This window comes from Schistocerca serialis, chromosome 4, assembly GCF_023864345.2.
Source record: "Schistocerca serialis cubense isolate TAMUIC-IGC-003099 chromosome 4, iqSchSeri2.2, whole genome shotgun sequence".
Taxonomy (NCBI): Eukaryota; Metazoa; Arthropoda; class Insecta; order Orthoptera; family Acrididae; genus Schistocerca; species Schistocerca serialis.
This window is the reverse complement of record NC_064641.1, coordinates 500,396,971-500,404,689: the sequence shown is the minus strand read 5'-3', so window position 1 is coordinate 500,404,689 and position 7,719 is coordinate 500,396,971.

Here is a 7,719-nt window from a genome sequence, read left to right as displayed (position 1 = left end):
ACGCACGTACGCCATTCTCACTACTGTCACTTCTCACGTAACTTTCGTCCAGCACTCTCCATGAGGGGTACATCACCGATCACAGAAAAAATGTCCATGAGAATTTCTACTGCTACAGATTTTGTTAGTAACGTAAGTAATTTGATGTTAAAGCAGTAGTAACGTATTTAAATATTATCTATTTGTTTAGGACTTCAATTTCATTTAGCAAAACCTCGACTGAGCTACCGTAGGGTATGTCGAATGGCCGTGTAAGCTGTTATTCATCCACTGTCAGTTAGGAAGCACTGTGTGATTAAGAGCGGATGTGGGGTTTCTGGTTAAACGGCATGGAACGCTGGAGTTATTGTGCACTGTTAGAGGGTGCGGATTAGAGAAAAGGGGGCTTACAGTATCTGGACAGAAGTTGGAAGTTAGCGGTGTGTGATGGAGAGGGGAAGTGTTGCAGGGTAGTTAGAAGTTTGTAGTCTAGGCACGGAAGTTTCTGGAACTCGTGGTTCTGGAGAGAGATGTCCTGTTCAGTGAGTTTCTAAAGGAAGACATCCGTAGCGTGACATTTTGCAGATATATTAAGTACTTTCAGCCACAAACCAGGAACTACCGGAGTTTTGCAGAGCCGAATTTGGCGCATTTTGGTAACATAGATTGTGTTGTGGGTCTGCCAATTCGTTGCTAATTTCAGGGGTCAACTGTAGGTTGGAAATGCGGTATGAACTTTAATTTAGTTTTCGTATGCATGTCCTTATTTAAGGCAGGTTTCACGGCGGTAACAGTAATAATGTACTTAACATGTCTCAGTGAGTATTTTTATTTAATTACAAAGTAAAACATATTAAGTTTTTTTCCTGCACTGCAGCACAGTGATAGATGCTTGCAGCAAACCTGAAACTCAGTCGTTAGTACGTTTAAAAAATGACGGCCACCATCTGGAATGCAGTATCGTACAAAAAAGGTTTTCAGGAGCCGTTTTAAATTACAGTATCATACATTATTATCTATTCAGTAGACAGTTTTCTTTGTAGACCGGTTTACATTGTCACAGTTTACTAAGTACGACATTAGTTTTACATATCTTGTGAAGCAACTAGATCTGAAGACGTCCATTTTTAAGACTGTCGGAAAGACTAATCTGAAAAGATTTTTGTGACTGTATCGAAAAGTAATAGTTAAAATAAATTTTAACCGTCGCAGTTGCCAGTATTCGTCCGGACATCAACGTTAGACAGCCAGAGTTCAAGCTGCATAATTTATAAGAGGCAGTTAATTGAAAACGAGACAGATGGCAAAAAAGTAAGGGAACTGTTTATTATTTCAAAAGTAATTTCCACAACTTTTAATACATTTATCCCTCTGTGAAATATGACACCCAATGTCATCATGGAAAAATGTTTGCGGTTGCCTAAAGAATCAGGATTGTACCCAGACTTGCATCTGTTCGTTCGAAGCAAATCGTGCCGCCACGAAAGTGCAGATTACGTAGTATGTGCGGCAGATTGTTCTCATTGAGAAAATTTATTTTGGCAGTGGACTCCGTTGCAACTAACATATTGAAACTGGAGTGACTTCCGAACTTCTATTTCACCATAGCCGTAGAGTGAATTGATCAATGTGGTAGAGTTAATATTTGGCTGGTATAAAAACTCATTTTAAACAAATAAGAATTGCCATTTTGTTATTTATATTTTATAAGCAACTGTCTGTTTTTAATTATTTGTAGAGAACTATGCTGTCTCGTCGCTCCAGTATTGCATAGCGAATGATATACAAGGTGTTTGGTAATTCCTTTACAAACTTCTAGGACGTGTAGAGGTGAGTGAGTAGGTACTTTAAATAGGAACACACATCCGGAAATGTATTGTTTTTGTACTACAATCATTTGAAAACATGTTGGTAACGTGAACACTTTTACAAGTAATTGATTAGGCGTGACCCAGTACATTACTTGTTTTACAGTTCCACTCATTAGTAGGTAAAGAAATTGTTCGTGTACTCGTTGACGGGTTGTCTTCGACGTGATGCAGTACGGCCTCTTCTAGTTCGGGTGTACATCATCTCCTTGGAGCACCACAGTCACGACTGCTGACGATGAAGGTATCCCTGTCTCAAAACCGTCGTGTAATTCTGACGAAAAGGGTATGCGATGTAGTCGCACGTTGTGGATAATGACCTTGATAAAGGCGATGAGCAGCTCTTTCTTTTCAGTGAGCTCGCCATTCAGAAGGATCATTCGGTGTATTCAGCATATGTGTATTAAACTGTGTTGCTGTAACATTCACAGACATGTGAATGAGGCTCGAACCACGTCAGAGAGACAGGAGAGATGCCAAATGACAACAGCCGACCCGACGTACGCAGCCCCCACCATCACTACATTGTTGCGTATCTTCGTAGCAAACGTTTTCAAACAGCTATATCACGGAGTCCGTACGTTTCTGCACATGGGTTTCTATTGAAAATATTATGCACTCTTCCCCTCTAAAAGTCCTAGATGTTTGTAAAGGGAATTTCGGAACACTATGTGTAATTTCAAAAATCGAAGTTATCAATATGAGGTTGGGTGAGCCAGTTCTTTAATGAATTTTTGGAACTAACAAAGTTGCAGAGCGCATGGATGCTTCATGCAAGATTTGCAGAAGCGCAGGTCCCTCCCTCCCCCTTCGTTCCCTCCTTGACCGGGGCACGCGGCAGGATGACATGATTCTTGGAATGACTTTTGAAACAAAGTGCTGCTGCTGCTGCCAGTGAAGTAGACATGTGCAGTTATCGCAACTGTAATATGACAACAGATGTGTCACCCGGCACCCAGTTATCTTGTCGGCTCCTGGGATTAAACCCCTTATCAGTTACTGAAATTTAGATCATTATCTTGGCCAGACCCCGCAATTCCCCACTACTATTACGAACTTTGTGTGCTCGTCTTGTGGAATATATATGCCTGAAAATGCGAATTCTACAAGGTCCTCGTCCCTTGTCACCTTCCCTGTAAGCGACATTGTTTAGAAATCGGTCGCGTTATACTGTTCTGGAAAAGTGTAGAAAGTATTTTGATAGTACGTACCACTACGCGCCACATCAGCGTACGTAACACTAGAAAGTCGCACGGCGCTCCGGCTTTTTCATCAGAAGCCGTGGATCTGTCACGAGACAGAGCGGCGGTGAGGAAATTGCTCTTGAGCTCCATTTTCCTGTTTCCTTTTTTTCATTCGCAATTTGGCGTCCGAGGCTGCTGTTGATCAAAGCGCCGGAGTTTCCTCGGCGCCAGGCGCGGCTGGGAGCCTGCCAGCTGTGAGTGGGACGACGCGCGCGGCCCCCGCTGCAACTGCTCGGGGCCCCACAGCTGCGTGCTTCAAGCTGTAGTAGCCGACCACAGTATCATTGCACCTGAGAGTGAGGGCGTTTCGGTCGGCTTACCGTTAGTTTGTATCGCGGCATTTCACGAGGACACACTGAACCACTTGACCTCATTCACAGTGCGATGCGCTTTCCTTAATCACTAGTATTAGGGATGGACAAATTTTTAAAATAAACGATATATATCGTATCGATATTTATAAAAGACATCGACATTATAGAAAGAAAGTTATAAATATTTGAAACATCGATATTTCTGGCCCATCCGTACGCGGGAGAAGTCTCTGGAGTGAAACACTTCTGATATGCGTTGTGCGCATGGAATATTGTACCTACTGTAGTATCCTGCCAACTCGTCTAATATAGGGCGCCTAGGAAGCTGTTTTCTCCGATTACTAGACAACAATTCAAGCAAATAGTATTAATGGAGTTTATTACAGTAAGTTAAATTGAAAGTACTTAACTTTGTGTATTCACCAGTGTGTCGCAAGCAAATGGCGACATGCGAATAATCAATGTCCTTTGGTATATACAAATTCAATGCAAGCAAAACACAACAGTTCACAAGTCACTGCTATAGCGTTTGTATGACGGCTTGTCGTCGACGCTACGGCTGCGGCTACGCGGCGCGGCGGTTATATTTTCATCGTATGTAAGTGCCGCTCCTGTCTTGGTGTCGTCCTAGTCAGCGTACAGTTGGCTGACGTCGCCTCACAGCCCTCCCTGGTGTAACGTTTCAAGCCGACGTACCGGGGTTTTATGTTACGTCGGAACACTTACCATAAATATTTCAGACAACAAGAGTCCATTCTTCGTTAAATACCGGTACAGTAATGTGTGTGACTTCTGTGCCGAGTCTACGTTATTTTTACAGTTCGTCCATCTTTTCTCGATCCACGCGCACAGGGGATAACAAGAGCCCACATTCTGCCTCGTAGTTGGGAGCAGGGAGTGGTAATTTCCACCCTTCTCATACAATTTCATTTTGCATCTCGTACCGCGTACCAATCATTTGCAATGGTAGAAATGACACACGAAAGTAACAAACTTTCAGGAATATACAGTACAGATACATTAATGTTGAGATCTGGTGCTCATTTGTAGTACTGAATATGACATTAAATTAAGCCCATTAGAAGACGTTCGCTGCTAGATTGCAAAGATTGATGGTAGTGGGCATGGGCAAGAAATCTGCCGATAAGAGCAGTAGTGCCTGTTGGTCAAGGAAACACAGACAGTAAAAAAATAACACTTCAGATACACTGCACTTAATATCGAAATCGATACATCGATAACTTAGATGCGCCGATATACGTAGATATTATTACGAAAAAGCATCGGTACGATATATCAATATTTTTTGCACGTTCCTAACCAGTATACTTGTTTACTGTAACGTCACCACCTCGTATTTCTGATAATACCCACGGGAGGTAAAGCACAATAATATCGTGGCCGTGTAGAACCAGGCCCCACCACACGTTGTTGTTGTTGTTTTCGACGTCGTCATCATCTTTAGTCCAAAGACTAGTTTGATGCAGCTCTCCTCGGTAGTCTCTCCTGTACGTCCCTCTTCATCTCTGCGTAACAACATCCATTTGAATCTGCTTGTTGCATTCAATCGTTGTCTCCCTCTACAGTTTGTATCTTCCACACTTTCTTCCATTACCAAACTGACTACTGCTTGGTGCCTCAGCGGTTCTGTCTTTTAGTTGTGCAATAAATACCGTTTGTTGCCCAGTTCGATATTGTACCACCTCATTAGTTATTCCATCTGTCTACCTAATCTCCAGCATTCTTGTATACCACTACATTTTAAAAGTGTCTCTTTCCTTCTTGTATGATCTGTTTGTCGTCCTCGTTTCAACGCGGAACAATGCTACACTCAAGAGAAAACTACCCACAAAAAAGGTTTCCTGGCACATTTACAGCCCATGTTAAGAATTTATTCTTTTTTTTTTTTTCAAAAATTATTTTCATTCATTTTATATCCTTTCTAATGTGGCCGTTATCCGTTGTTTTGCTGCCAAAATAGTTAAACTCACATACAAATTTTAGTATCTTATTTCCTAATATAATTCCCTCAGTATCGCATGATTTAATTCCATTACCTTTGTTATACTTTTGTTGATATTCATCTTGTTACCTCGTTTCAAGACAGTGTCCGTCCACTTCGACTGATGTGCCAAGCCCTTTGCAGTCTGACAGAATACACAGTCATCGGCAAACCTCAGAATTTTTATTCCTTCTCCCTGAACCTTTACCCTATTTCCAAACTTCCCCTAGGTTTCCTCATGTGCGTGCTCAGTTTACAGATTCACTGTCAGCGATAGGCTACCGTCGTGTCCCACTCCCTTCTTAACTACTGCTTCCCTTCCATGCACTACAACTCTTGTAACTAATGTCTGGTTCCTGTACAAATCAACTTCTCCTCTCTGTATTTTATCCCTGCCATCACATATTATACACGATGTATCTGTAGTTCTTCCTACATTCATCTGCCCCTTTTAAGCAGTAACACTGCTGTTCCCGGTGGTGTTGAAACGCGCACAGTGCGTGATTCTTTCTGCGCTCATTTGTTGACGAGGTATCACAACTAGAGTCCGCTTGGGGAAGTATTGAACTTACCCATATCTCTGATCTGCTTTCATCCATAAAGTCACGAAAATGGCAGACGTACGTCACTCATTGGAACCCATAGTGCGTATAATACGCGCCATAATAGGAACTGTGGTTATTTTTATGATATTACATGCATTGTCTTTGACAACTCACACTCAGAAAGTAGACCTCGGCTTAGACTACAGAGTAAACTGCCGCAACAACTTACATTTCAATTACTGAGCAGTAAGATACGAGGGTGGTTTGATGAATTTGGTAAAAAAGCAAAAAAAAGTGTGTTTTACAAGCAATTCACATTACTTCTCGACATAGTCTCCTTTGAGGGCTATACACTTGGTCCAGCGATCCTCCAGCTTTTTCATCCCATTGGAAAAATAGTTATGTCAGACTCTATAAAATACTTGTTGCCTGCAACTATCATTTCTTCATTTGTTGAAAATTTCTCCCTTGCAAGCTAAAGTTTCAAGTTAAGGAATAGGAAGAATTCATGTTGACATACGTCTGGTGTGATGTGTGGCTTATGAGCAGCCGCTCAATCATGAGATCGAAGTTTTCTCACCGCCTGCCTAACTGTCATAGTGCTTGCAGTGGATCCTGATGCAGTTTGGAATTCCTGTGTGAGGTCTTGATAGATACACATTACGACCCTCTTCAACTGTCGGCGTTATCTGTCACTCAACAGACGAGGTCGGCCTGTACGCTTTTGTGCTGTACGTGTTCCTTCACTTTTCCACTTCACTATCACACCGGAAACAGTGGACCTAAGGATGTTTAAGAGTGTGGAAATCTTGCGTACAGACGTATGACACAAGTGACACCCAATCACCTGACCACGTTCGAAGTCCGTAAGTTCCGCAGAGCGCCCCGTTCTGCTCTTTCACGACGTCTAATGACTAATGAGGTCGCTGATATGGAGTACCTGGCAGTAGGTGGCAGCATAATGCAACTAATATGAAAAACGTATGTTTTTGGGGGTGTCCGGATACTTTTGATCACATAGTGTATAATATTTCTTTTGGGCTTAACACGATTTAAATGTAACACAATACAATAAAGAGGAAACTCACTACTTTTAAAAGCTCTCCCCCTACTTCTGTCTACAAGATCGTAGTTAGTTATACATTGTGTTTTTATTCATCTTTCTGGAAATGTAACATTTAGTGTAACTTTGCTAGGAAAAACGGATTATTGATGCATAAAGTTCGTACAATGTGTTCAAAAATTGCAACAAGTATGGAAGACCACAAACATCTAAAAAGATTACAGTTTGAGACAGTGCTGTGCTGGTCACAGTTTACCTATTTTTTCTGGGCCGTTAGAGATTTCGCTGACTAATGCCGTCCAAGCTGCTGCGTAGAGCTGTCCCTCCGTCCCTTTATCCTTGGTAGTATGGGTAGTGTGTGCATTTACTCCTTACTCGAACGATGCTGATCAGTCAGGCACACGTCTTTGTATTCCGTAGTCCGGATCGGCAAACAAGTATGCCGCTGTAGATACAGGATCAGCATAGTAACGAACCTCTAGTCTCTGACGACACCGCTCTTCTACAGCAGCTGTCCAGCGGAATTAATGGGAATCCACTGGTATCAGTTAATTGTAACCCCTGCGCGACTTGTCACCAAATTATTGTCGTTTTGGATACCTTGGGATGCTAAAACGTTTATAATGAACAAATAAGTGGGACAATTAATTCAGAAGTAATCAAATTTTGTAGGGGTAATAGTTCTAAACCACTTACTTTGCTGA